This window comes from Manis javanica, chromosome 2 (assembly GCF_040802235.1).
Source record: "Manis javanica isolate MJ-LG chromosome 2, MJ_LKY, whole genome shotgun sequence".
Lineage (NCBI taxonomy): Eukaryota > Metazoa > Chordata > Mammalia > Pholidota > Manidae > Manis > Manis javanica.
The window spans coordinates 225913143-225940271 of record NC_133157.1 but is presented as its reverse complement, the minus strand read 5'-3'; the positions used below and the strand labels follow the sequence as shown (position 1 = coordinate 225940271).

At 41.3% G+C, this 27129-nt stretch overlaps 1 long non-coding RNA gene and 1 pseudogene across 2 annotated transcripts in view; one reads left to right on the top strand and one right to left on the bottom strand.

Annotated features, from left to right (window-relative positions):
* LOC108396323 (uncharacterized) overlaps positions 1 to 27129 on the top strand; it is a 43252-nt gene that overhangs the window by 10494 nt on the left and 5629 nt on the right. Inside the window, exons 6-13 of one of the 2 annotated variants that reach the window (XR_012128626.1) lie at positions 6754 to 6866; positions 7736 to 7887; positions 8432 to 8582; positions 9231 to 10106; positions 10574 to 10761; positions 11694 to 11777; positions 21432 to 21605; positions 26607 to 26713. This is a non-coding gene — a long non-coding RNA (uncharacterized lncRNA). Of the gene's footprint in view, positions 1 to 367; positions 430 to 6753; positions 6867 to 7735; positions 7888 to 8431; positions 8583 to 9230; positions 10107 to 10573; positions 10762 to 11693; positions 11778 to 21431; positions 21606 to 26606; positions 26714 to 27129 lie in introns of those variants that run through there. The other variant, XR_012128627.1, reaches the window with a different exon arrangement.
* LOC118973340 (pygopus homolog 1 pseudogene) lies at positions 12173 to 13836 on the bottom strand (annotated as a pseudogene).

Below are 27129 nucleotides of genomic sequence, written 5' to 3'. Positions count from 1 at the left end.
TATTTTGGTATATTAATCTACAGTTACATGAGGAACATTATGTTTACTAGACTCCCCCCTTCACCATGCCCCCCTCACATACCCCATTAATCACTGTGCGTCAATGTAGTAAGATGCTGTAAAATCACTACCTGTCTTCTCTGTGTTGCACAGCCCTCCCCCTGCCCACCCCACATTATACATGCTAATCGTAAGGCCCCCTTTCTCCCTCCCTTTCTCCCTCCCTTCCCACCCCTCCTCCCCAGTCCCTTTCCCTTTGGTAACTGTTAGTCCATTCTTGGGTTCTGTGATTCTGCTGCTGTTTTGTTCCTTCAGTTTTTCTTTGTTCTTATACTCCACAGATGAGTGAAATCATTTGGTACTTGTCCTCTGCTTGGCTTATTTCACTGAGCATAATACCCTCTAGCTCCATCCATGTTGCTGAAAATGGTAGGATTTGTTTTCTTCTTATGGCTGAATAATATTCCATTGTGTATATGTACCACATCTTCTTTATCCATTCATCTACTGATGGACACTTAGGTTGCTACCATTTCTTGGCTATTGTAAATAGTGCTGTGATAAACACAGGGGTGCATCTGTCTTTTTCAAACTGGAGTGCTGCATTCTTAGGGTAAATTCCTGGAAGTGGGATTCCTGGGTCAAATGGTATTTTTATTTTGAGCTTTCTGAGGAACCTCCATACCGCTTTCCACAATGGTTGAACTAATTTACATTCCCACCAGCAGTGTAGGAGGGTTCCCCTTTCTCCACAACCTCGCCAACATTTGTTGTTGTTTGTCTTTTGGATGGTGGCCATCCTGACTACCACTTCTGTTTTCCTAGGGGAGGCAAATGCTCCTTGTGTTATATTTATTGATGAATATCTATTGATGAATATATTTATTGATGAATCTAGAACTTAAGTGAGGTGATATCTCGTGGTTTTAATTTGTGTTTCTCTGATGACTTGCTATGTGGAGCATCTTTTCTTTTGAGAGGGTATCTCTCATATTTATTGATCAAATGGTTGTTAACAACAATAAAATTCTATATAGGGGACTCAATGCACAATCATTAATCCACCCCAAGCCTAATTCTCGTCAGTCTCCAATCTTCTGAAGCATAATGAACAAGTTCTTACATGGTGAACAAATTCTTACATAGTGAATAAGTTCTTACATGGTGAACAGTGCAAGGGCATTCATCACAGAAACTTTCGGTTTTGATCACGCATCATGAGCTATAAACAATCAAGTCAGATATGATTTCATTTGATTTTTATACTTGATTTATATGTGAATCCCACATTTCTCCCTTATTTATTTATTTATTTATTTATTTTTTAATGAAATGCTGAAGTGGTAGGTAGATGCAAGATAAAGGTAGAAAACATAGTTTAGTGCTGTAAGAGGGCAAATGTAGATGATCAGGTGTGTGCCTGTAGACTATGTGCTAATCCAAGCTAGACCAGGGCAACAAAACCTCCACGGATGCAGAAGATTTCTCTCAAAACAGGGGGGGTGAGGTTCTAAGCCTCACCTCTGTTGATCCCCAATTTCTCACCTGATGGCCCCCCTGCGGCTGTGCCTGTCTTAGGTTGTTCCTCCCTTGAGGAATCTTACCCGTCTCTGGCTAACCAGTCATCTCCCGGGGCCATACAGGGAAATGTAAAGTTGGTAAGTGTGAGAGAAGCCATATTGTTTGAAAAGGTTAGCTTTTTACTTCTTTGCAGATTTATGCCCTGTGGCTTCTATGCCCAGCATTTGTCTTGAGGTATCTTTGCCACTTGGAAGAATTATGATACTTGGTAATTTTCTATACGAGGCATGAATTCTACTAAAGGGCTGTAATTAGGAAGAAAGAAGAAAAGCTATAAAAGTAGCAGACAGAAGAAAACATGGGAAGATTGATTATTTCTTTGATATAACTTCTTGTAGAGTAACATAAGCATGTAGAGGTTTTAACAAACTACTAATTAAATTGTGCACACACATTAATATAATAGGAATACAACTACATAACAAAAGCAGACCTACAATTACCAGCCATATCCAGTGAAACCAAGAAAACCAGTTAGGTACCCTAGGCATTTGTGAAAACTTATCAATAATATGATGGATATTGTCTAACTGAATTTGAACAGTTTGAGAAAAATCAGACAAATTAAAACAACACATTCATGGGAAACTGTTCACATCCCATATGTTCTTTTAACAACAGATAGTCTATAGTAGCACGATTTTGAAGCACTGCAACTTGCACTTCTCCTAATTCTTGGTTGAGTTCCGACAGTATAGATCCAGTCAAATTTGTTGTTTTACTGTATGCACAGGCCAGCTTAGATATCTCCTTCTTCATTCCAATGGCAAGTCCAGGAACCGGTGGGATGGATGCAGCTACAACTGCAGCAGCACCAGGATCTTTGCTGAAGTTTTTTGATGATCATCTTCTGGAATGACTCTTCCAGAGAGTGCTGATGTTGGAAGTTCTTCTTCATATCATATCTTAATTTGTTTTCTGGGTAGCCAAATTAGGCTTTGATCCTCTGTATAAACACAAACAGACCCTTTGCCCACACTTTGATTTGACCTTTATAACATTGTGAAGCACCTATTGGAGATCACCACACAGGAACTGCTTTTTTTTTTTTTTAAGAGAAAGAAATATCAGAAAAATGTACTTCCATAGCTGATCATCCGACACCCTTTAAAAGATCAAAATTAAGGATATGTAAAGCATGCATTAATCGTTGATTTGCAGTTAATTTTATCCTATCAGGGAGTAATCTCCCCTCCTTTTTTTTGTTATCATTAATCTACAATTACATGAAGAATATTATGTTTACTAGGCTCTCCCCTACACCAAGTCCCCCCCACAAACACCATTACAGTCACTGTCCATCAGCATAGCAAAATGTAGAATCACTAAATGTCTTCTCTGTGTTGCAGAGCCCTCCCCTTTCTCCCACCCCCCACATTATACATGCTAATCGTAATACCCCCTTTCTTCTCCCCCTCCTTATCCCTCCCTACCCTTCCATTCTCCCTAGTCCCTTTCCCTTTGGTAACTGTTAGTCCATTCTTGTTCTGTGATTCTACTGCTGTTTTGTTCCTTCAGTTTTTCCTTTGTTCTTATACTCCACAGATGAGTGAAATCATTTGGTACTTGTCTTTCTCTGCTTGGCTTATTTCACTGAGCATAATACCCTCCAGCTCCATCCATGTTGTTGCAAATGGTAGGATTTGTTTTCTTTTTATGGCTGAATAATATTCCATTCTGTATATGTACCACATCTTCTTTATCCATTCATCTACTGATGGACACTTAGGTTGCTTCCATATCTTGTCTATTGTAAATAGTGCTGCTATAAACATAGGGGTGCATCTGTCTTTTTCAAACTGGGCTGCTGCATTCTTAGGGTAAATTCCTAGAAGTGGAATTCCTGGGTCAAATGGTAAGTCTATTTTGAGCATTTTGAGGAACCTCCATACTGCTTTCCACAATGGTTGAACTAATTTACATTCCCACCAGCAGTGTAGGAGGGTTCCCCTTTCTCCACAACCTCGCCAACATTTGTTGTTGTTTGTCTTTTGGATGGTGGCCATCCTACCACTTCTGTTTTCCTAGGGGAGGCAAATGCTCCTTGTGTTATATTTATTGATGAATACCTATTGATGAATATTTATTGATGAATATATTTATTGATGAATCTAGAACTTAAGTAAGTGAGGTGATATCTCATTGTGGTTTTAATTTGCATTTCTCTGATGACTAGCTATGTGGAGCATCTTTTCATGTGTCTACTGGCCATCTGAATTTCTTCTTTGGACCTCTGCCCATTTTTTAATTGGATTGTTCGCTTTTTGTTTGTTGAGGTGCATGAGCTCTTTATATATTTTGGATGTCAACCCTTTATCGGATCTGTCATTTATGAATATATTCTCCCATACTGTAGGATGCCTTTTTGTTCTATTGATGGTGTCCTTTGCGGTACAGAAGCTTTTCAGCTTGATACAGTCCCACTTGCTCATTTTTGCTTTTGTTTCCCTTGCCCGGGGAGGTATGTTCATGAAGAAGTTGCTCATGTTTATGTCCAAGAGATTTTTGTCTGTGTTTTTTTCTAAGAGTTTTATGGTTTCATGGCTTACATTCAGGTCTTTGATCCATTTTGAATTTACTTTTGTGTATGGGGTTAGACAACGATCCAGTTTCATTCTCTTGCACGTAGTTGTCCAGTTTTGCCAACACCAGCTGTTGAAGAGGCTGTCATTTCCCCATTGTATATCCATTGCTCCTTTATCGTATATTAATTGACCGTATATGGTTGGGTTTACATTAGGGCTCACTAGTCTGTTCCACTGGTCTATGGGTCTGTTCTTGTGCCAGTACCAAATTGTCTTGGTTACTGTGGCTTTGTAGTAGAGCTTGAAGTCAGGGAGTGTAATTCCCCTGCTTTATTCTTCCTTCTCAGGATTGCTTTGGCTATTCAGGGTCCTTTGTGGTTCCATATGAATTTTAGAATGATTTACTCTAGTTTGTTGAAGAATGCTATAGGTATTTTGATAAGGATTGCATTGAACCTACAGATTGCTTTAGGCAGGATGGCCTTTTTGATGATATTAATTCTTCCTAGCCAGGAGCATGGGATGAATTTCCATTTATTAGTGTCCTCTTTAATTTCTCTTAAGAGTGTCTTGTAGTTTTCAGAGTATAGGTCTTTCACTTCCTTGGTTAGGTTTATTCCTAGTTTTTTATTCTTTTTGATGCAACTGTGAATGGAATTGTTTTCCTAATTTCTCTTTCTGCCAGTTCATCTTTAGTGTATAGGAATGCAACAGATTTCTCTGTATTAATTTTGTATCCTGCAACTTTGCTGAATTCAGGTTTTAAATCTAATAGTTTTGGAGTGGATTCTTTAGGGTTTTTTTATGTACAGTTTCATGTCATCTGCAAACAGGGACAGTTTGACTTCTTCCTTGCCAGTCTGCATGCCTTTTATTTCTTTGTGTTGTCTGATTGCCATGCAAGGACCTCCAGTACTATGTTGAATAAAAGTGGGGAGAGTGAGCATCCTTGTCTTGTTCCCCATTAAAGGAAAAGCTTTCAGCTTCTCGCTGTTCAGTATGATGTTGGCTGTGGTTTGTCATATATGGCCTTTATTATGTTGAGGTACTTGCCCTCTATACCCATTTTGTTGAGAGTTTTTATGAATGTATGTTGAATTTTGACATGCTTTTTCAGCATCTATGGAGATGATCATGTGGTTTTTGTCCTTTTTGTTGATGTGGTGGTAAAATACATTTTTAATGGTAGATTATCAAGTCAAGGTTCATGCATTACATTTCATTGTTCAGTCTTTTACTCTATTTTTATGACTTTTATTCTATTTGTTTAGTGATAAACAAGTTTATATTCCTGTCCCTCAAGATTGTGTCTTGCCTATGGCTGATACATAAACAGAACTTAGGTAATACAGGGATACTAATTATGGAGAAGATTCTGAAGTGAGTCATTAGTAGATATATAGCTGTTTTCCTATGTCCGTACAGCAAAGGACACCATCAATAGAACAAAAAGGCATCCTACAGTATGGGAGAATATATTCATAAATGACAGAGCCGATAAAGGGTTGACATCCAAAATATATAAAGAGCTCACACACCTCAACAAACAAAAAGCGAACAATCCAGTTAAAAAATGGGCAGAGGAGCTGAACAGACAGTTCTCCAAAGAAGAAATTCAGATGGCTAACAGACACATGAAAACATGCTCCACGTTGCTAGTTATCAGAGAAATGCAAATTATAACCACAATGAGATATCACCTCACACCAGTAAGGATGGCCACCATCCAAAAGACAACAACAACAAATGTTGGTGAGGATGTGGAGAAAGGGGAACCCTCCTACACTGCTAGTGGGAATGTAAATTAGTTCAACCATTGTGGAAAGCAGTATGGAGGTTCCTCAAAATGCTCAAAATAGAAATACCATTTGACCCAGGAATCTCACTTCTAGGAATTTACCCTAAGAATGCAGCAGCCCAGTTTGAAAAAGACAGATGCACCCCTATGTTTATCGCAGCACTACTTACAATAGCCAAGATATGGAAGCAACCTAAGTGTCCATCAGTAGATGAATGGGTAAAGAAGATGTGGTACATATACACAATGGAGTATCATTCAGCCATAAGAAGAAAACAAATCCTACCATTTGCAACAACATGGATGGAGCTGGAGGGTATTATGCTCAGTGAAATAAGCCAGGCAGAGAAAGACAAGTATCAAATGATTTCACTCATCTGTGGAGTATAAGAACAAAGCAAAAACTGAAGGAACAAAACAGCAGCAGAATCACAAAATGCAAGAATGGACTAACAGTTACCAAAGGGAAAGGGACTGGGGAGGGTGGGTGGGAAGGGAGGGATAAGGGCGGGGAAGAAGACAGACGGCCTTATGTTTAGCATGTATAATGTGTGTGGGTGCTCGGGGAGGGCTGTGCAACACAGAGAGGACAGGTAGTGATTTCACAGCAACTTACTACGCTGATGGACAGTGACTAATGGAGTATGTGGGGGGGACTTGGTGAAGCGGAGAGTCTAGTAACCATAATGTTCGTCATGTGATTGTAGATCAGTGATACCAAAAAAGAAATATGCCTGATCTCTGGTTGCATTGTCTTTCCATTGTCTCTTGAGAGTGTCAGTCCTGTTTGACTTGACCTTCATCACAGTCAGCCCATTAATTTATGTTTTCTCTTTGTATTATTTTTAGCACCTTAATATGTCCTGGCCATCTTGACATGGAAGTTACAGTTCCAAGACAAGATGTAAAAGGTTGAACAGAAATTTTGAAATTGTATCTCAGTAAAATAAAGTTTGATCAGTGTAAGTCTGATTTCATAACACAGATATTGTCTCTGTGAAATGATAACCTTATCAGTCCACTCTGTTTGTGGTCCCTGTTTGATAACTGTCTTAAAATACCAGTTCTATATGTCTTGTTTTTCTTTCCATTTATATATGTTCTTTTAAAAAGTCTATTTCTTAATTATATCCAGGAGATTCTATAATTTCGAATCCTGGAGTCCATACAGAAAGTTTTCCACTGAGCGTTCAGATAGATAATACTTGAAGATGAATATAAAATATAAAATAATAGAAAAAGCACTTATATGTTTATGAGCAAGGTACCTTGTGGTATAATTATAGTCACTTTGGAGCCAGAGGAGGGGAAAGCAAACTGTAAAATAAACACATGGAAATATTATGGATCCACTTGAATAAAAACAGTCTAAAGGTGTAATATTTTCAAAGATAGTTGAGTCAGTTCATAAAAGTAAATGCTTCCTATGATGAGTGGTTTTTATGTACAAAATATTTCAAGATGAAACTCAGAAAAATTCTGTCTATGGGTATAACTTTTTCAAGTTTTTGTTAGGCTAGTGACAATATAGATCAAATTGAAGATTTATAAAATAGTAACAATATAGATAAAATAGAAGATTTATAAATCATGTTGGGAACTCTACATTTCTTTGTTTTTCACCATTATTTAAATTTAGGAACTTTTTTGGTTTGTCCCAATGGCAATTTTAATAGCAATTTTGAGTTTGTTGTAGTTTCACTAAGATAAATATTTTAATATTTTAAGTTAGGGTCTGATAGGGCTTTTTTTTTTCTTTTGGAATGTGAATTCTTTGTGAAAAGCTTTGTGTTAGCTGCTTTGGAATTTTGATACTGTTCTGTTTTCGTAGCCGTTGATCCAGACATAACAGCTCGAGGTCGTGCTGGCTTTTCTGGCGCAGGTTGGAGAGTCTTGTGAACCAGGCCGCATGGAAGGCGGCTGTTGGTGAAGCAACGGTCACCGCGAAGGGGCCGGAGCTCTCTGCAGGTGAAATCCTAAGGGGTAGGTTTCCTCTCTTCCTTCTGTCTTAACACAGTTCATGGTGTTGGAGAATAAATTATTCTTTTTTTTTTTTGTAAAACTATTATGAAAAAGAAAGGTGAGGTAGAGGAACAAGGAAAAATATATCTAAAAATAGTAGCACCACCTGGCCTCTTACAGAACAAGCGTAGTTTATATGATTATACGCTTTAGGGACAGTTGCCCATGTGTTTCTCCTTGTTGGATACTGCTGATGAAAGAATAATTTTATTAATTCTCACTGTTTAATTTTAATTTTAAATCTTGAGTTGCCTTTAATAGGTTAGTTATGATATTCCTATTAATAGTAAGTCTATCTTCTGAAAATAGAATTCCACTCTCTTGATACAAAGATTAAGATGATCTTAAAATGTTGGCTTTCAGTTGACAGATTGTTGTGGTCTAAAATACTTATTAGTGGTATTAAGTCATGTTACTCTAAAATGACTTTAGAGCAGATGGGTTTTAGTCACTTAAATATACCTTCCTGACGGAGAAATTTTACTCAATTAAATTTTATCCTTAGGGCCTGAATGTAGAAGCGTGGAAATCGATGACAAAAATCAAACCATCACAGCAAGTCATGAATCTGGGCAAGCTGTCACTGCACATCACGCTCAAGCTGCCGGGCCTGTCGGCAAGGCCACGGGCACGCTGCGGGGCCAGCACTGGCACATGTAACGTCTTGTAATTTTTTTCTTTTCTTTCAAATAGCGCTCCCCAGAAGCTTATGTAGGAAATTGCTAATGAAAAAACATTTAAAAAAAAAGAAAATTCACCTACTTCCTACATTTGTTGATACTTTCTTCTTTAACTTTGTGAACCAGCATGAAGTCAGAAATACTTGTGAAATTTAATCTAATAAAATGTTTTCTTAATATTTCAGATACTATGCCCCTCTATATTATGAAATTTAATTCCACAATGACAGCAAAGTGTAATTCTTAAATATGTGTAATTGCTCTTTTCCTCCCTTCAAGAAGTTACATATAACTTAATAGATTTTCAAAGGTTTTTTCCATTAAATACAAGTTTCATTCTCATGTTTCGAACTATAGACATTTGAAACATTTTTGTGCAACTAGTGATTAAACAGCCCTATTGTAGCATTACCTGTTATTTATAAATTCAGTTTTGCTTTATAAGGAAGTTTGCATGTTTTACATATTGCTGGTTTTGTCATCAGTCACTTGATGACGATCTCTACTAAATGTGTAGCTTTTAGCATCATGCTATTAAAGATGTAGTGTAATGAGAGCCAAATGGTCATTCTGGTTATTAATACAAATGTTTCAAACTGTCTGAATTTTTTGTTCAACTGCTAGGTGTCCCTGTTGCCTGAGAGTGACAGATGGAATGAAACTAGAGCTCAGCTCCTTGCACAAATGGGTGTCAGTGTGGGACGAGTGGCAGGGGAGCTGATATTTGGAACTGACCATATTACAACAGGTTGGCTATCAAGCGTGGCTTTAATTCAGATTGTCTTTGCTGGCTTAAAGATATTTTAAAGAATTAAGTTCTACATTTACTTTAAAATTTTAGGAGCCTCCAGTGATTTTGATAATGCAACTAAAATATCAGAGTGGATGGTTACCAAACTTGGAATGAGTGAAAAGGTAAATGGTGATTTTAATCCTCCTTCACGTACCAAATGATGTTGTGCCAAGTGTCTGTGAGAAAGGTTCTCCTTAGAAATTGCTAACATTTACTGTCTCCCTCTTGTTCCAAATGGACTTGAGGCAGGTTATTCTAAACTGAACATTATTTGCTGAGCAATAAAATGGTAGCATTCTTTTTCTGTTGTAGCTGCTAAGACAGTAACAGGCCATCACCTCCTGAGGTAACTGAATGACAGGACCAGCTGGTCAGCCTTTTCTAGTCACGTGATGTGACAGGCCTGCTTGCCGAGCCTGCCCACTTTGCCCCATTCACCTGCTTCTCTTCCGCACATTATGGCTCCGTGGAGAAACGGTAGCCCTGAATGGTGCGTTTCTGGGCTTGGAAGAGCTGCCGGGGCTCTCAGACGGTCCTCAGGACCGTACTTACGGTGCCATATTTTCTGTCTTGCTCACACTTTGTTTCAATCTTTTCCTTTCAGAAGAATGATGAAATTTCTTTGACCTCCAAAGCGAAAAGGAATCCTGTAAATGATGGAACGGAGCAGGGAGAGAGACCGAGCGGGTGCTGAGCTCCTGGCGGAGGTGAGCTGAGGCGGTGAGGAGGCGCGCCCTCCTGGGGAAGGGGGGACTCCCGGGGTTGGAGATGCCTGCAGGAAAGTACAGGTCTGGGGGCTTCATTGTGTCGCTTCTTCTCTCAAGAGAAGGACTCAGGGGGACAGAGCGTGTGAGCACCTGTCCCCCCCACCCCCACCACAGCAGGCACAGTGCTGGCAGCCCATCCCTGAGGGAGTCCAGATGGGCCCGTTTCACAGGTGAAGGCTTGTGGCTCAGAGAGACCAAGGGGCTTGCAGAGCGCCTGCCTTGGAGGTGGGAATTGAGACAGCTGTCAGCTGTCAGGCCCTGGCCAGTGGGGGGCCCCCTGCTGCTGAGGTTCAGGGCTCACCCAGGTGGCGGCTGCCTCGTACTACCTGGTGTCTCCCTCTTCCGGGACCACCTCTACTTACGTGTCGCCTCCCTGCCCCTCTGTCCTCTGGGTCACCCTCCCTCAGGCTGACCCCAAGACCCTCAGCTTGAGGCTGACCTGCACGCCCAGCTTCTCCTCAAAGGAACCGCTCCAGACAAGATGACTCTGACCTGTGAGATGGAAGATGTTGCCGCACGGCTGATGCTTAGTAAACACTTGCTGGTCAAATGAAGTTGTAAAGGACACTGGCCCTCAACTGGCAGAGCCATAGATGTAAGCGGTATTCTGTAATTAGTCTAATTGTGGTAACAGGTGATCTCCAAATTTAAGCTGCTTAACATAATAAATGTTTTCATTCACATTAAGTCTGACGGGCTGATTGGGTGGGGAGTTCTGATCACACAGCCGTTTGGTGACCCACACTCCTCAGTCCAGTGACTGTCCTTCCCTCTGAGTGCCAAATCCCTGGTGTACATGGTAAACAAGGGGAAAGGCCGTGCAGGATCGTGTAGAAAGGTTTTATGGGCCAGGCCAGCCCTGGAGGTCGTACTTCATTGCCTCCAACCTCTTGACACTCACAGCAGGGGGGGCAGGGTTTGCATCTTGCTGGGGACCAAGGAAGTGGGAAACCCTTTGATTAGTACCGGTTTCTTCCTCAATTCACCTGCTACCACAACTCAAGAGAAGATGGCTTTGCCTAGGAGGGCGTCTTCTTGAGAGAAGCCCCCTGAGCGCTCAGCGAAGCTCCCCGAAGTTATCCTTACACTGAGTCACTCATCATTGGTTCATTTGTGCACTGATCACCAGTGCATATATAAAGAAAACATTTTATTAGATTAAATTTCACAAATATTTCTGACTTCATGCTGGTTCAGAAAGTTAAAGAAGAAAGTATCAACAAACTTAGGAAGTGGGTGAATTTTCTTTTTTTAATGTTTTCATTAGCAATTTCCTACATAAGCTTCTGGGGAGCGCTGTTTGAAAGAAAAGAAAAAATTACAAGACATTACATGTGCCAGTGTTGGCTCCGCAGCGTGCGCGTGGCCTTGCTGACAGGCCCGGCAGCTTTGGTGTGACATGCAGTGACAGCTTGCCCAGATTCGTGATATTTGTTTCCTTATGTAAAAGATAGTACTTCCTTTGTTACATTTACTAGTGATTTTGGATTTTTCAGTTAAGCTACTTTGTTCCCACTTTTGTTTTAGCTTGGAGTTAGGACCTACTGTGATACAGGGAAACTGAGTCCAGAAACTCAATCTGCTATTGAATAAATCAGAATCCTTCTAAGGGTAAGGTTATATTTTTGTATGTTCATTTATCTGTTTAGTCATAATGTGCCTAAACAGTTGGGCCCTTACCATATGATAATGGTTACCCACTATCTTTTAGAAAGGTCACTGTAAGTAATAAAGGCACACCATAGCAACCATGATTTTTTTTTTATGATTAACAACTAACATTTATTTGTATAGTACTTTCTAAAGCACCCTCATATACATTATTCTAATTTAAGATAAAGACAATACAAAATTTGCACTAGTAATGAAGTGGAATATTAATAAAAACTAAAAGGTAAATAATCTTTACTGTGTGCACTTAAAAAAATAATGTAAAACATTGAAATCCTGTGTACCGAACTTTTGTAATATGCAGGAAAAGACCTCACTACAGTTAATGCCTGCGATTACGCATCACTGCCCACTGCAGGTGCACCAAAAGTTTCTCTGGTGCGCATGAACTGGACATCTTTGTCAGCCATGCAAGTACCACAGCCCCACACTGCTCATGCTCCTGCAGTTAGGAGGCCGTAAGCTGTTTCCGTCATCCCAGTGCAGATCCGGTGAAACCATTTCTGGCAAGAGGCTTCACATAAGATGGCATCCTGGTCATCATTCACTTCATTTGTACAAATTCCACAAGGATACACTGGGTCAGAAGAAGAATGGCCACGACGGCTTGGGTGGAGAGAGGATTCATTGCTTTTTTCAGTGGTGCATGCATCTGCTGTAGCTCTAGGTTGTCGTGACTTGTTCTGTGTTCCATTTGAATGGCTGTTGTTTGTAGCTTCAGTGCTACTTGAACGGCTATTTTCTTGATTTACTGCATTGTTTCGATTGACATTTTTTAATTCGATATTACTCTGATTCACTGTGTCATCCATATTTAAGTGAGGTGGATGAGCAGAGGAATTTTGATGAGTGTTTTTGGTTGCTCCTTGACTAAAGTCTTGTGTTTGGGGTGGTGCTTTTGCTCGACCAAAAGTGTTTGGGGAAGGAATAAAAGAATGATTAGATTCTAATGGAGAAGTAAAATTTGAATTATTTCCAGGGACAAAGACCTAAGTCCGGGTCAGTTACTTGGCTAGCATTCTGTGGAGGGATCTGATCGAAGTTTTCAGCAGGATTTTGTCTAAAATGTTGATCAGGCATGTTAACATTCTGACTTAGTGCATTATTATAAGATGGGTTTCCAAAACTTGAATTACCGTGTGGCCCAAAGTTCGATTAAAGCCCATGCGCGAAGGCGTCTGGGGGACTGGGTGTGGCTGATTCCCGAGGGAGGGAGGAGCGCAGTGGGGGGAAGACATGTGTGGAGGGCCGCGAGGCGGCACCCCGAAGGTGCTGTGGCCTCCAAAGCCAGGAGAGCCGGGGCCAAGACTAGGACTTGACGAGGGTGGCGGCTTCCGGGAAGTCGTAGTACAGCCGTCGTCCAACGGGTCAGCGGCCCCCAGGCGGGCCGGGTCCGGACCCGGCGGCGGAGCACACGCAGGCGGGAGGGAAAGCAGGCGCCGTGCATCTGTCCTGCGTCCTTTGTCCTCTGGGCCTCCCCGTTGTACGCCTGCGCCCCCCGACCCACCCAGCCCACCATCGCCACCTCGAACTCCCTTCCGCGAAATGGGATCCTGTTCTGCTGACGGTACAGACCGCAGAGCATGACGCCCCCCAGGCCGCGGGAATTCGGGCTCGGATGCTGCGGCGGCGGCTCCTCCTCCTCGCGGGGCCGCTGCGGCTGCGAGGCGAGCGTCCGAGCCGAGGGCGGCCGAGGGCGGCGGGGACGCGGGCCGACTCTGCAGTTTGTGCGGAGGACGAGGCCTGGGGGCGGCGGGGAGCGCGGCCTGGGGGCGGCATGTGCGGAGGACGAGGGCGCCGCCTCAGGGGCCGCCGACAGGGAGGCGGGAGGCGGGCCAGCAGCCATGATTTAAATACGTGGTTGAAGCCCCTGGTCCTGGACCGGATGTTTATTGTATTTTGCCAGGAGGCTGAGAACGGCTTTTGTCTGATTATAAATAATCAGTGCTGCTTCAGGGGCAGAACTATAGGAAGTATTAGAGTGGGGGACATCGCTCATTGAGTCCGTATTGTTTTCCCACCCTCACGTGTACTTACTCAACAAATGACGTGCCTCGTTCCCAGCAGCGCGCCCGTGAGAACCCGCAGAGCAAAGGCCCTCGGCCCGCAGCGCCCGGGACGCATCAGGGTAAAGGACGCGGTGAGCGGATGCGGTGAGGGCGCCGCAGGTCCCGTGCCCGTCCCGTCCCGCTGTGAAGGCTGTGGAGTAGGGCGCCGAGAGGAGGAATCGAGTGATGTGGGTGGGCTCGAGACATCCCGACACAGTGCAATCCCTGTGCCACTGTGACATTTTCTGGCCCCTTTTGGACGGTGTAAATTGCTGAAATCTCAAGATGCAAAAGGAGGAACCTCCGTTTTTTGTTTTTATTTTTGCATATATATTGAATACAAAAGTACGTTTCTGTATCCACAGACCTTACTTTTCAAGCAGATAAATACAATGTATACTTTTATTTCTTTAAGTAGCCTTTGAGTAGTCAGCTCAGTGATCTCTGTGATGGATTTGGAGATTAAAAGTGAAACATTTGAAAGTACAAAGGAGTTGTCTTTGGGAACCAAGCTTTCAAATGCTTTTATCTTTTATAAATAGAAATGAATAGGTTTTGCATTCTTTAGGGTACAGAAGTGCCCCCGAGAGAATTCAGGTTTAAAATAATTGCCAGATTCAAACTGCTCAAATCGTAAAATAGTATCAGCCAGGTAAGAACTCTCCCCCCACCTAGAGTTCTGGCGGAGGGAGGAGGGGTGCAGTTGGGGAAGGAAGAAAGGACCACTCCTGAGCCGGGCCCAGCTGGTGAACTCTGACTTTGGCATTTTTGTACTTACACGGGGCTGGACATTCTGTTTCAGTGCTGTGTGAGTTAAAACAGCTCTGGACTTTTTTATTACTTGAGAAAAAGGTGTTTCCTTTTCTCTGTGGGTGGAAGAAAAATAGCTGAATATTTAAAAGCGTGAGATGATGTTACCTGCTGATTATATCCAGTGAGTGAAAAATAGTGGTTATGTGTATTAACAGATTTTTGCCGGAACTAGTATGTGGTCTATTCTGGAGAATGTTCCATGTGCACTTGAGAAGAATGTATATCCTGTTGCTTTTGGATGTAAAGTTCTATAGATGTCTATTGGGTCCATCTGTTCTAGTGTGTTGTTCAGTGCCTGTGTGTCTTTACTTATTTTCTGCCCGGTGGATCTATCCTTTGGGGTGAGTGGTGTGTTGAAGTCTCCTACAATGAATGCATTGCAGTCTATTTCCCTCTTTAGTTCTGTTAGTATTTGCTTCACATATGCTGGTGCTCCTGTATGCTTTTATCTTTTATAAATAGAAATGAATAGGTTTTGCATTCTTTAGGGTACAGAAGTGCCCCCATATAGATGGGTCTTGAGAGAATTCAGGTTTGAAAGAAATAATTGCCAGATTCAAGGTTACATTTTCAGTGGTGATAAAAGCTGAATATTTTGATGATGTTGCCTGCTGATTATATCCAGTGGTTTTGTATTAACAGATTTTTGCCGGAACACATTTTTGGTGATAAAATTGCATTTGTATGAATTTTCAAAATCTGAAATACTTGTGTAATTTCTGTCACAATGATGTATGGATGTGTGCGTGTGCAGATTTGGATTTATACTAAGTTTAATTGGTCACAAATTTTATGTGGCCAAATGTGTTGATAATCTTCTTTTATAACTTGTGTTTTTGTTTGAAAAATATTTCCTCATTAAATAATACCTCTTAGCTTGTTTCTCAAAAATATGTAATGGTTGAATGCTTTTGTGAAAAGACTAAACACTACTTACCTGGACTTCATTTTGGTGTGTGTGTTCTGAAATGTGTAATCAAGTTCACAAATTGCTGTTTCCCAAAACATTGATTTAATGATCCCTTTTACATTTATGAGTTATATATTTTATACTCTATTGTCTAATAGAGAAAATTTCATTTATGGTAATTTAATGTGTACCGCTTAGCAGGCACAAACCAGGGTGGGTGTACCTGGGATTGGATTTTAAGGGGCTTGATAAGTGGGATGCAGTATAATACTGGATGAGCAAGAATTAATTGATGTGGAGGCTTTTTAGAGGGAGACAGGATTTATCACTCAAGCAAGAACCCCAGGGGGTGGAGGAAATTTGCTGTTAGGCTCTGTATTAGAACACGGTGAGTGTTCAATGCTGAGGAAAGTGGAAATTCACCCACTGTCATGCAGTTCAGCACAGACGCCACAGGTCAAGGGGCTCAGACCCACAGCACCGCTCCCACCCCAAAATCCCAAGTCCCTGGGCTGCTTGCTCTTCTGTCTGTCTTGGCTACAAGTTTGGGGGTTCCCATGTTTCCCATGACCATCCTTCAGGTTTGATGATTCACTAGAATGACTCAGGAAAAGCTGTATCGAGGATCGCTGATGTACTTCTCCAGGATATAAAGGGACAACCAGACGAAGATACGCCTAGGCAGCAAGGTGTGGGTAAGGTCTGCATGCCTTCCCCAGGCATGCCACCCTCTCAGTCTGTAGATTGTTCACCAGCCCAGAGAAGCTCTCTGAGCCTCATTTCAGAGTTTTTGTTTGTTAATGGGGTTTCATTACACGAGCACGATGGATGACATCATGGGCCCTTTGACAACTTGATTTCCAGTCTACTACCCTTGAACGTGGGAGGCAAACATTTTTAACTTGGCATAGTGATTACAAATAATCACTGTCCACCAGCGTAGTGAGATGCTGTAGAGTCACTACTTGTCTTCTCTGTGCTGCAGTCTTCCCCGTGACCCCCCCACCCTGTGTACCACTCATAATACCCCTCAATCCCCTTCTCCCTCCTTCCCTACCCTCCCCCACCCCTCCGCTTTTGTAACCCTAGTTCCTTCTTGGAGTCTGGGAGTCTGCTGCCGCTTTGTTCCTTCAGTTTCACTTCGTTGATATCCTCCACAGATGAGGGAAATCATTTGGTACTTGTCTTTCTCCGCCTGGCTTATTTCACGGAGCACGATCCCCTCTAGCTCCATCTGTGTTGTTGGAAATCATACGAGAGAATTTAGTGTACGATAAAGTGATTTAAACTAGGTGAGAAAACATAATTTAGGACAAGTAACCATTTGTTTTTAAGTTCTTAAGTAATAAATCTTGGGTTGAATAAAGATTTAATTGGGAGAAAATAAAAGCAAACAAAATGTGACTCTAAGGCTGGCCCAGAGGGGAGGGCCTACTGGAGATTTTACCAGAGGCCGAGCGTTCTTCGCTGTCAGTCTGCTCGTGGTGACGCCCACTGCCGCGGCCTCCGAGACCAAGAAGACGGCCTTCCGTCACTGCCTCCTTGGAGACCTCCTGCGGCCCGGCAGAATGTAGAAGAGAAGTAAGGTGACGGATAAGGGGATTCAGAGTTTTTTAGGGGAGCTCTGTGGGGAGGAGGCCTTCAGCATCCTGAGCTTCATGCCGCTCTAGCCCCTGTACACAGCTTTTCCATACGGACTAGTCTGCCTTCTGCTGATTTCCCAACTCCGCCATGCACGCGTGCACACACACACACACACACACACACACACACACACACACACACACTCACACTCACTCACTCACTCGCTCACTCTGCTGCACCCGCCGAAATTTGCCTTTTCTGGGCCCTGCACAGACACTCTCCACACCCTTGGTCTCTGAGTGCCCTGCCCTGTGATGTCACTTGGGCGGGGCACTCGGCGCACTTGTGTTGCCTGCAGTTATTGTGTGCTCGCTGCTGACGGGGGTCTGGGCTGCTGTGGCCCCTAGGTCGGCTCATACAGCGCTAGTGCTGTGCGGCGGACGGCAGCAGGGGAGTGGCGGTCTCCTGAAGCCCGAGGCTTTGTTAGGATGAAGAGGATTTTTGGATCCTGGGGTCTGAAGTGCTGGCCATGTTTATGCCCCTTCAGTAGGGTCCGTCCCACTAACGTGGAGGACGACTGCCAGGGAGTCAACTTCCAGGCCCAGTACCATATCCGAAGCAAAGATGTCAGAAAGATCCACAGGGCTGCCAGTAAGGGCAAAGTAGCCGGAGTGCAGCAGATTCTGTTTATGGGGGAAAATGGCTTGAATGACAGGGACAAGAGGAATAGGTAAGAGGGGCTGGGAGGCCAGAGGCGGCCTGGGAAGAGGTGGGCAGACTGGGGAAAGCGCTCACCTTCTGGGCTCACCTGGGGAGCCGAGCCTGCTAGCGCCAAGGCCCCACAGGACCTGGGTCCCAGAAGCCTGACAAGGGATCTGGCGCCCATGCCCACGTTATGAGCAGCAGAGCCAAAACTAGGGGTTCAGACCCACTCATAATTCTTATAGAGCACTTGACTGACAGCTTTGCAGTGATTTAACTAAACATCACTAATAGAAAAACGGAGTATAGACAGCATTTTATTTTTAATGTATACATTTCATACCATATTAGATATTACAGAAAAGTGCATAATGGAATAAAAAGTGCCTAACAAAAATACTGCATAAAAGTACATAGTACATAATGAGAAAAATGAAAACTTTTGTAATGTGTCAACTTGTAAAAATTCTTTGGGCTAAATCCAATATCCATTTTATATGGGTGGCACACCTGTGTATAGATCTGTTATTAACTGATAGACCTGGGGAAGGAATTTTGAAGGAATATTAAATAGGAAGATTCATTTTCTCAAATGTGTGCTCCTCTTATATTTATTAATTTCACATAAACCAAATAAAAAATCATGGTTTTAAAAATTGGGGGTTCCATATGCTGTCCCTCTTTTATTGCAGTGATGAAATTTAGGAAAGTCTTTTATATTAAAGATTTGTCCTTCTAGATATCAAAATGTGCTATAGATTTTCAGAATGTTGAGTTACTAACAGCTGAAAAGACAGATAAATGAATGGAACAGAATGGAAAGTGACCAAATCCCCACATGTATATATAAGACTCAGAACTTGATTCTGATAACATTTCATATCAGTAGGAAAAGCTGATCATAAATGATAGAGAAATACCTGCTAATTATGTGGAGAAAACTAGCCAGATTTATATCCTACAAAAAGAAGTTCCAGATGGAATTTATAGTACCAGTGTATTTTTCTTTTTCTTTTTAAAAAATCTGAGTTCTACAATGAACGTATATAAAAATTATAGTGGAAGTTTATTATTAATGAAGTAATTCTGGGGGAGTGCAGGAGTATGACTCTCACACAGATAAAAAATAACTATTTTTAGAAATACCATTTGACCCGGGAATTCCGTTTCTAGGAATTTACCCTAAGAATACAACAGCCCAGTTTGAAAAAGACAGATGCACCCCTGTGTTTATCGCTGCACTATTTACAATAGCCAAGAAATGGAAGCAACCTAAGTGCCCATCAGTAGATGAATGGATAAAGAAGATGTGGTACATATACACAATGGAATATTATTCAGCCATAAGAAAACAAATCCTACCATTTGCAACAACATGGATGGAGCTGGAGGGTATTATGCTCAGTGAAATAAGCCAGGCGGAGAAAGACAAGTACAAAATGATTTCACTCATATGTGGTGTGTAACAATGAAGAAAAGTGAAGAAACAAAACAGCAGCAGACTCACAGAACCCAAGAATGGACTAGCAGTTACCAAAGGGAAAGGGACTGGGGAGGACGGGTGGGAAGGGAGGGATAAGGGGGGGGAGAAGAAAAGGGGCATTATGATTAGCATGTATAATGTGGGGGGGCACGGGGAGGGCTGCACAACACAGAGAAGACAAGTAGTGATTCTACAGCATCTTACTACGCTGATGGACAGTGACTGTCATGGGGTTTGTGGGGGACTTGGTGAAGGGGGGAGCCTAGTAAACATAATGTTCCTCATGTAATTGCAGATTAATGATACCAAAAAAAACCCTATTTTTTTAAAAATGTTTTTAAGGATTGGTATCTTCTGACAACTTTTAGCTTGTTCAGAAATGAAAAATCTTTTTATCTGTGCCAGATTTTATTATGTATATGTTTAATTATATACATGTTTTTATTATATGTAGCTTTATTTATGTAAACAATTATAGACCAATTATTTTAGTTGCATCCTTGTGAAAATAAAAATAGTAAATACAAAGGATGACTGTTACTACTGCAAAAGTTTAGAAAATTTTAGTCATTCCTTATGAAAACAAAAATCAAAAATAGCTATTGTAAAAGTATTGCCTTTATAAAAGTTTTCTTTAAAAAAACTGACCTCTCCAACAGCAAACAAATTCTACTCAGATTCTTTCATTCTTAAGAAGTTCATGTTGCCCAGTATGAGCAAGATGAACAATTTTAAATCGAAGTGTTAGGATGTCATCTCGACTGAAGCTCCTCCTCCCTTTCAAACAAAAGCACTTCTGATCATACAAAATTGTAAAAGATCACCTTTACCTGCCTTCTTGAATGTTTATAATAGTATTCAGTTCTAAAGGGATCATATCTCATTTTCATGCAACCTGTAAATCTAAATATTGAATAAAACCGGCTGTCCTTATCACTTGAATCCTGAGTTTCCTTTGGCTTCAAAGTTTCATGAAAATCAAAATAATTATTAAAAAAAAATTTCTGCTTTATCTCATAATGCTTTTGAGAACTAAAACTTATTTAAATCAAGCATGTGAACTGCAGTAGATCTGTTGTGTGTACCATTATTTTATTTAACATAATTCAGTGTATTGTCTGATACTGTACTATTTTATGCACCAATAGGTAATTTTTAAAAATGCTGCCAGTTAGTTGTCAGACATTATGAATGATAGTTGCATTCCAATGTGAGATGTTAAAATGTGAGAAAATGAGAATCTTAAAATCTTTAAGATACAGTATTATCTCTAATCCTTAAAACATTTTGCAAAGTAGGCATAATTATATCATTTTACTAAATTGGATTCTCTTTGTAAAGGAGCAGTAACAGTAATAACCGTAACAGTAGTGTAACAACTGCTGACCTGCTGTTTGTGCTAGGAGCTCTTCTAAAGCACTTAGCATAGATCCTTATTTAAACATAACAGTAGTATCCCATGAGATAACATTTTTATCCCTATTATGTTGATGAGGGAATTGAGGCACTGAAAGGCCAAGTGATCACTAAAGTGTAGGATTCAAACCTAAGGTGAGACGAATCCCAAGGTCATGCTCTTTCTGGCAAATAGACTGCACTTTCATTAATGTGGTGAGTAATAAGGCTGATAAATAATTGTACCTTCGCCAGAAAAAGTAAATTTTTGTTTTGAAGACATATGAATAACATGCTCTTTAATGTTTACAATTACAAGAATAATTGTATATTTTGAGAAGAGTGCATTGTAATTTCCTAACAAGTCCCCTCACTTACCGAGGACTGCTCTGCATTGGGCTTGTGCCAACGGCCATGCAGAAGTGGTGACTGTCCTGGTAGAGAGGAACTGTAAGCTTAACCTCTGTGACAACCTCGAGAGGACACCCCTGATTAAGGTATGTAGGAGCTGTCGATGCCAGCCTGAGATGGATTTGATGTAATAGCTGAGAAGAGAAATGAATTTATCTCATTTAAATGTAAGTCACTGGTGAAACCTATAGAGTGTCTACTTTGAAATCCTAGAATTTATAGTGTGTTTCTTTGTGTAATACCTACAGGCTGTGCAATGCCATCACGAGGACTGCGCACGTATTCTTTTAGACCATGGTGCGGATCCCAGTGTGAGTGACGTCTGTGGCAACACTGCCCTCCACTATGCAGCTTGTGGTGAGCATGTAACAACAGTGGCCCGGCTCCTTGAACACACCGCAGACATCGAGGCGAGCAACAAGGTATGCATCCACCAGCTTTATCTACAAATATTTGAATGACATGTTTTTAATTTCTTTAGGAGCCACAGATGTATAAAATTCTTTTACATACACATCTGTATGTGTATATGTAGACATTGCAAAAGTTTAGAAAATTTTAGTATACATACCACATATACTGCATACTGCACATCGGGCCCTGTCACTGTGGAAACACCTCCAAAGCCAAGTCAGGGAGGGCTAGGAAAGGCTGCCCAGAGGGCAGAACAGTCTCCTGGCCCCCTTTTTCTCCAGGAGGAGGACCTTCCCTTGAGTGCCTGGGAGGGGGTGATAGGCTCAGAGCCCACAAAGGACTGGAGGCTGAGGGGGTGTGAGGTGATGGTGGAGGCTGGCTTCTCAGCAGAGCCTTAGGAAATGGGTGCTGCTGGGGATGGGTGGGAGGAGAGGTGGAGAACTGGTACCAGGCCAGAGGAGCTGGGTTGAGTGCATGTGGGATGCGGAAGTGGCAGACCATAGGCCCTGGGCCCTCTAGGACCCGAGGGCTCTGAAGATCCTGTCCTGACATCAGCTGGGCCGTTCCCTTGTGCCGGCAGCTGCTCTGCCAGCCACGTACCACCTTAGGGTTTCTCACATCAGAGAGCAGCTCCTGCTCAGCCTCGTGCAGCTCCTTGCCGGCTGTCGCTGGGTGTGGGGAGTGGGTGATGGTGAAGCTCGTCGGCCTGCTTTCTCTTCTGGCCGTGCATTACTTCCTGTGCTGCAGCTCCGACAGGTTAATATAGTTGGGGTCAATTTTACATATTTGGAAAATCAAGCATTTCCTGACTGAAAATAATTTGAAATAACTATCTTAAGATTTCACTTAAAATAATGGCTCTTCTAAGGAAGCATTAGAGTACAGCTTTCTTGCATGTATTTATGGCAAATGTTTGTGAAAACATTGAATTTGTTGAAGTACAGGTTTTCTTTCAAATATTTTTTCCCACCCAGGTTTTTTACTAATTAGTGTAAAGCAACACAGGAAAGGCAAGTTTGCCTTGGAAACAGGCAAACTTATCTAAAACCCAAACAAACAAATGCATTTTATAATATGAAATTGTGGCTGCTGTTGACAAGTTCCTATAATATGAAATTGTGGCTGCTGTTGACAAGTTCCTATTTTATAAAAAAAGTGACTTAATATAAAAGTGATTCCTCTTTCATTGGCTAAAGCCTAAGAGGGAAAAAGGACAGGGGAAAGGAGAGAGCAAACAGAAATATGCAGGCCGATCTGGAATTGTGGCATGTGAGGGGAAATAACAAGAAGAGGTTTTTTGTGTTTGCTTTTTCCTTCCTTGTTTTACTCTGTTTAGGCGAGATGTCTTCAGCCTTGGGGGAAAATAATTGTTAGTTTGGGAAAGAGGATGACTGAGTTGTAAACCTGCTTAGAGATCGACATTAGAAGGACTGAGGAACCAGACCGGCGAAGTGGGAAACAAGGGAAGAAGACGTAAGGATCCGGTATATCCTGTTCTTGCAGAAACAGCCACGTAGATGAGAGTCTAAACTCTGCCTTCCAGTCTAGAACATCTTGATGGGAAGGGAGGAGTTTATGAATAATGAAACTGTTACATTTTGGGTTTCCTTAGAAGTCCCTGTTCTGCCCCCACCCAGGAAAATTAAATGCAGTTTTGCTAAGTGACTCATCTCTTGTGCTTTCCTTTCTTTGGCAAATCCTCAAGCGATAGCAGGAATTGACCATGTATGTGAGACGTGAGACTGACGGGATTGTCCAGTGCACCAGCGCTCAGCTAGGATTGTGCTGGTGAATTGAATTGCCTGGGAAACTTAGAAAAAAATCTTTAAAAACCTAGGCTGTCCCCTGAAGATTTTGACTTAAGCCCAGCAGTAAGGCCTGGACACGTATATTTGGAAATAGTTCCATGAGGTGCTGATACACATACAGCTCTTGCCTAAGAACTACTGAATGGATGAGTGTAATATATAAATTTGCAGATCTCACAAACTTAAGAAATCTGTAGAGGAGTTGGAATTTGACAGGTTGCTGCTTCCTTCAGTTCTCTGCTTTCCGGCAGTGTTAGCCTGACTTCCATCTGGCCCTGCCTCTGTGACTGAGAAGTTAAAAAAGAATATTAGTGGTGATATCTGTTGGCTTAAAGAAAAACACGTTTTTTCTTCCAGCCATAAGTCATCATTCCCTGGCACTCAGAGTCTTCAGTGATTTGCCTCTGGGTAGTTCTTTAGTAAGTAGAGGCTGACTTGAAGGATTTTGCATCTTTTGGTATCATTCAAGTCACTAGGTGAACAAACTGGTTATCACAAGCAGGGTTCTCCGATTGCAATAGTAGTAAATCATAGACCTTCTTTTTAGCTGAAGCTGTGTGATAGACTGTCTCAGTATGTCTGGTAAATTCATAGAGCCCTGGCATAACTAGAAGTGTAATTTTAAACATCGAAATCCATGTAGCTTTAGTGACAGTAGCGATGGGAAGTGTGTTTCAATGGTTTAGTTTCAGCAGTCCTATGAACTAGTGATCCATTTGATGAACAATCTAGGAGAAGTAAATACAAATAGATTGTGACTTTCATAAGCATTGGAAAAAGTATTTCAGATGGCATTATGGATTTTTTTTAATCAAATGTACATCACAGCGGCCCAGCAGTCCCCGTCGTCCTCCCTCCACTGCCCCTGCCCAGTCCCCTCCCCGTAGGTGACCGCTAGTCACTTCTCAGTGTTTCTGAGTCTGATGCTGTTCTGCTCTTTTTGTTTTGCTTTGCTTTTATATTCCACAAATAAGTGAAATCATACAGTATTTGTCTTTCTCCACGTGGCTTATTTCCCTGAGCATAATCCCCTCAAGATGCATCCATGTTGTTGCAAATGGAAGGATTTTCTTTTTAGAGCAAAATAATACTCCATTGTGTATATGTACCACATCTTCTTTATCCAGTCATCTACTGACGGGTGCTTAGGTTGCTTCCATATCTTGGATATTGCAAACAGTGTGGCAATAAACATAGGGGTGCATATATGTTTTTGAATCAGGGATTTTGTTTTCTTCAGGTAAATTCCTAGGAGTGGAATTACCGGGTCAAATGGTATTTCTATTTTTAGTTTTTTGAGGAACCTCCATACTGCTTTCCACAGTGGTTGTACCAATTTGCAGTCCCACTAACAGTGTAGGAGGGTTCCTATTTCTGGGTATTATGAATCTAAATAGCAATTTTTTTTATATGTTGGGGCCCAATTTTTTGGTACACCATATGATACTAAAGAAAGGGAAGATTTTTGCATACACATACTTGCTTTATATACAACCACTGGGAAGTGTAACAAATACGAAAACACAAATGGGCTGTGGACTAACTGTGGCCCTGAATACATTTAGTTTGCCCCCATAAATTGAGTCAATATTTAAAATGTAGGAGACTCATGCAGAAATCTGGGCTTCAGGCTTCTCCTAAAGAGTCATCTGGAATATGGAGCCCTTCCTGCTGGGAGGTGTGCTGTGCAGAGGGCTGCCCCTGTTTCTGTCCTCCTGTCCCCACCTGGGGTCTTCACTTCCTTGAGTCACCTACTTTGCCTCTGTGCGCACTGAAGGTTACAGTTGGAGGTCACACTATTTTATGGTATATTTTGATAAAAATTTCAAGATTTTCAACATGGTCTGTATTAATTTACAATGTAGACTTGACATTTTATATTGATCTTAGGAACAGGATTGAATTTTTAAGTTAGAATTTATAAGTGGTTTTTAAAATAACTTTTTACATGCACTATAGTTAATCTGACTCCCATTGGAACGTCTACAAGCCTGATGAAGTTGATGGTGGTTACAGTCAGTTAGGTTATGTATAGTGCAGACAATAATATCTTTCTCCTCAGCATTGTTCCCTAAAAGTGCAAGTGATTTAGTAACTTCCATTATGCTACAAATGATCCATCTAGATCAGTATTAGAAGTTTTATTGATAAGCCATTATATTTTTATTTCTGATTCATATTTTTCCTGGAATATAATTTTAAGTAGCAATTGAAATGGAAACCAGAATAAAAACTTTAAAAAAAAATGGAGGGTCCCAGGGTTATCATTACAATTGAGATTAAAATTTCATATTGAGCTTACTAACAGCAAAGATAAAACTATCTTCTTACAATAGGACAAAACCCATGGACCATTTACTGATAAGCAGTCAAATTTCATATGAAGCCTGTCTCTTAATTCAGAGCCCATTTCCTAGTGACCCATTTGAAGCAGTAGTGCCTGACATTAACATCCAGGAACCTGACACCACTGATAGAAGAGAATCAAGCAATTTATATACAAGAGGGAAACCTTTTTTTACTGGAAAGCTGTCAAAACTGTATCCCTGAAACACTAATTCCTCAAATGTTAGTGTTTGCAACACAGAAGTATTGGGCAGAGAGAGAGTAAGCAAAGTTAAACAGATTTCTTTAGGACTAGACATCTAAAACACAGTTTAAAAATATTTCTCAAATATAGATCATGGAATCTTTTCACTGGGGCATAGTCATTAACTTTTGGTAAAGTACATACTCTTTGGAAAAATTATTGTAAGAAACACTACCCTAGAGAGAATCACTTAGGTTATTAACTCAGTAAAAGTAGTTAAAGCACTTCCTACTACATTGTAAAGCTTGGATGTATAGAGAGATTAGGAAATAGCCCTTGCCCTCAAGCAACTCTGGTTTAGATGGGAAGCAGGAAGGTAAGCACAGCGCACCATTGGTCGGTACTGTGATGGAAGCAAAGGCTTCCTGGAGGACTTCAGGGTTTGAAGGGAGTTTTGGAGAGTGACTTTGCAGGTCGTCTGTTGAAGGGTGTGGGGGATGGGCACTTCCAGAGAAAGAGCGTCAGGTGGGGACTGAGGGCTGAGGAGGAGGGGGCCACTTTTTATTTTCCTTTTATATTGTATGTTTAAAGGCAGAGGATCTTTCATTAGTGTTTAATTCAGTTGAGAAATAAGTAATTTTGTAAATGATAAACTTTTTGCTGTTCTACAGGAAGGCTTCACACCGCTTTTGCTTGCTGTGAGTCAAAGAAATTATAAAATGCCAGAGTATTTACTAAGTGAAGGAGCAGACGTACATGCTGTTGATAATTATGAAAGGTACAGTATTGGTTTTTTAAACCTTACATTGCTCTAGCGTCGTGATAAACATCAGATGATTAATTGATACTCATGTAGTGGAAAATATCAACACATTGTTAGTAGAAAAGCAATGACTGACTAGGCAACAGTGCGCAGAGCAGGTTCTTTTATAATATTGGCCAATGGCATTTGCAATCTGATGTTTTTGCTCATGATTTTTAGATTAGCTAAAAGGTGGTTTTCATATTAGATTTATAAAGTACAGATTCTTTAGTTTAAAGATACAGTTTTGATCTTAACCCTTTAACAGTATTTTTTTCCTCTCCTTTACATATATTTTTCCCTAAAAGATGCTTGTTAAGCATAAAGAGGGACTGATTTTTGTCTTCTGGATGTGTCTTTGCTTTAAGTCGCTTTCTGTAAAGAGCACTGGT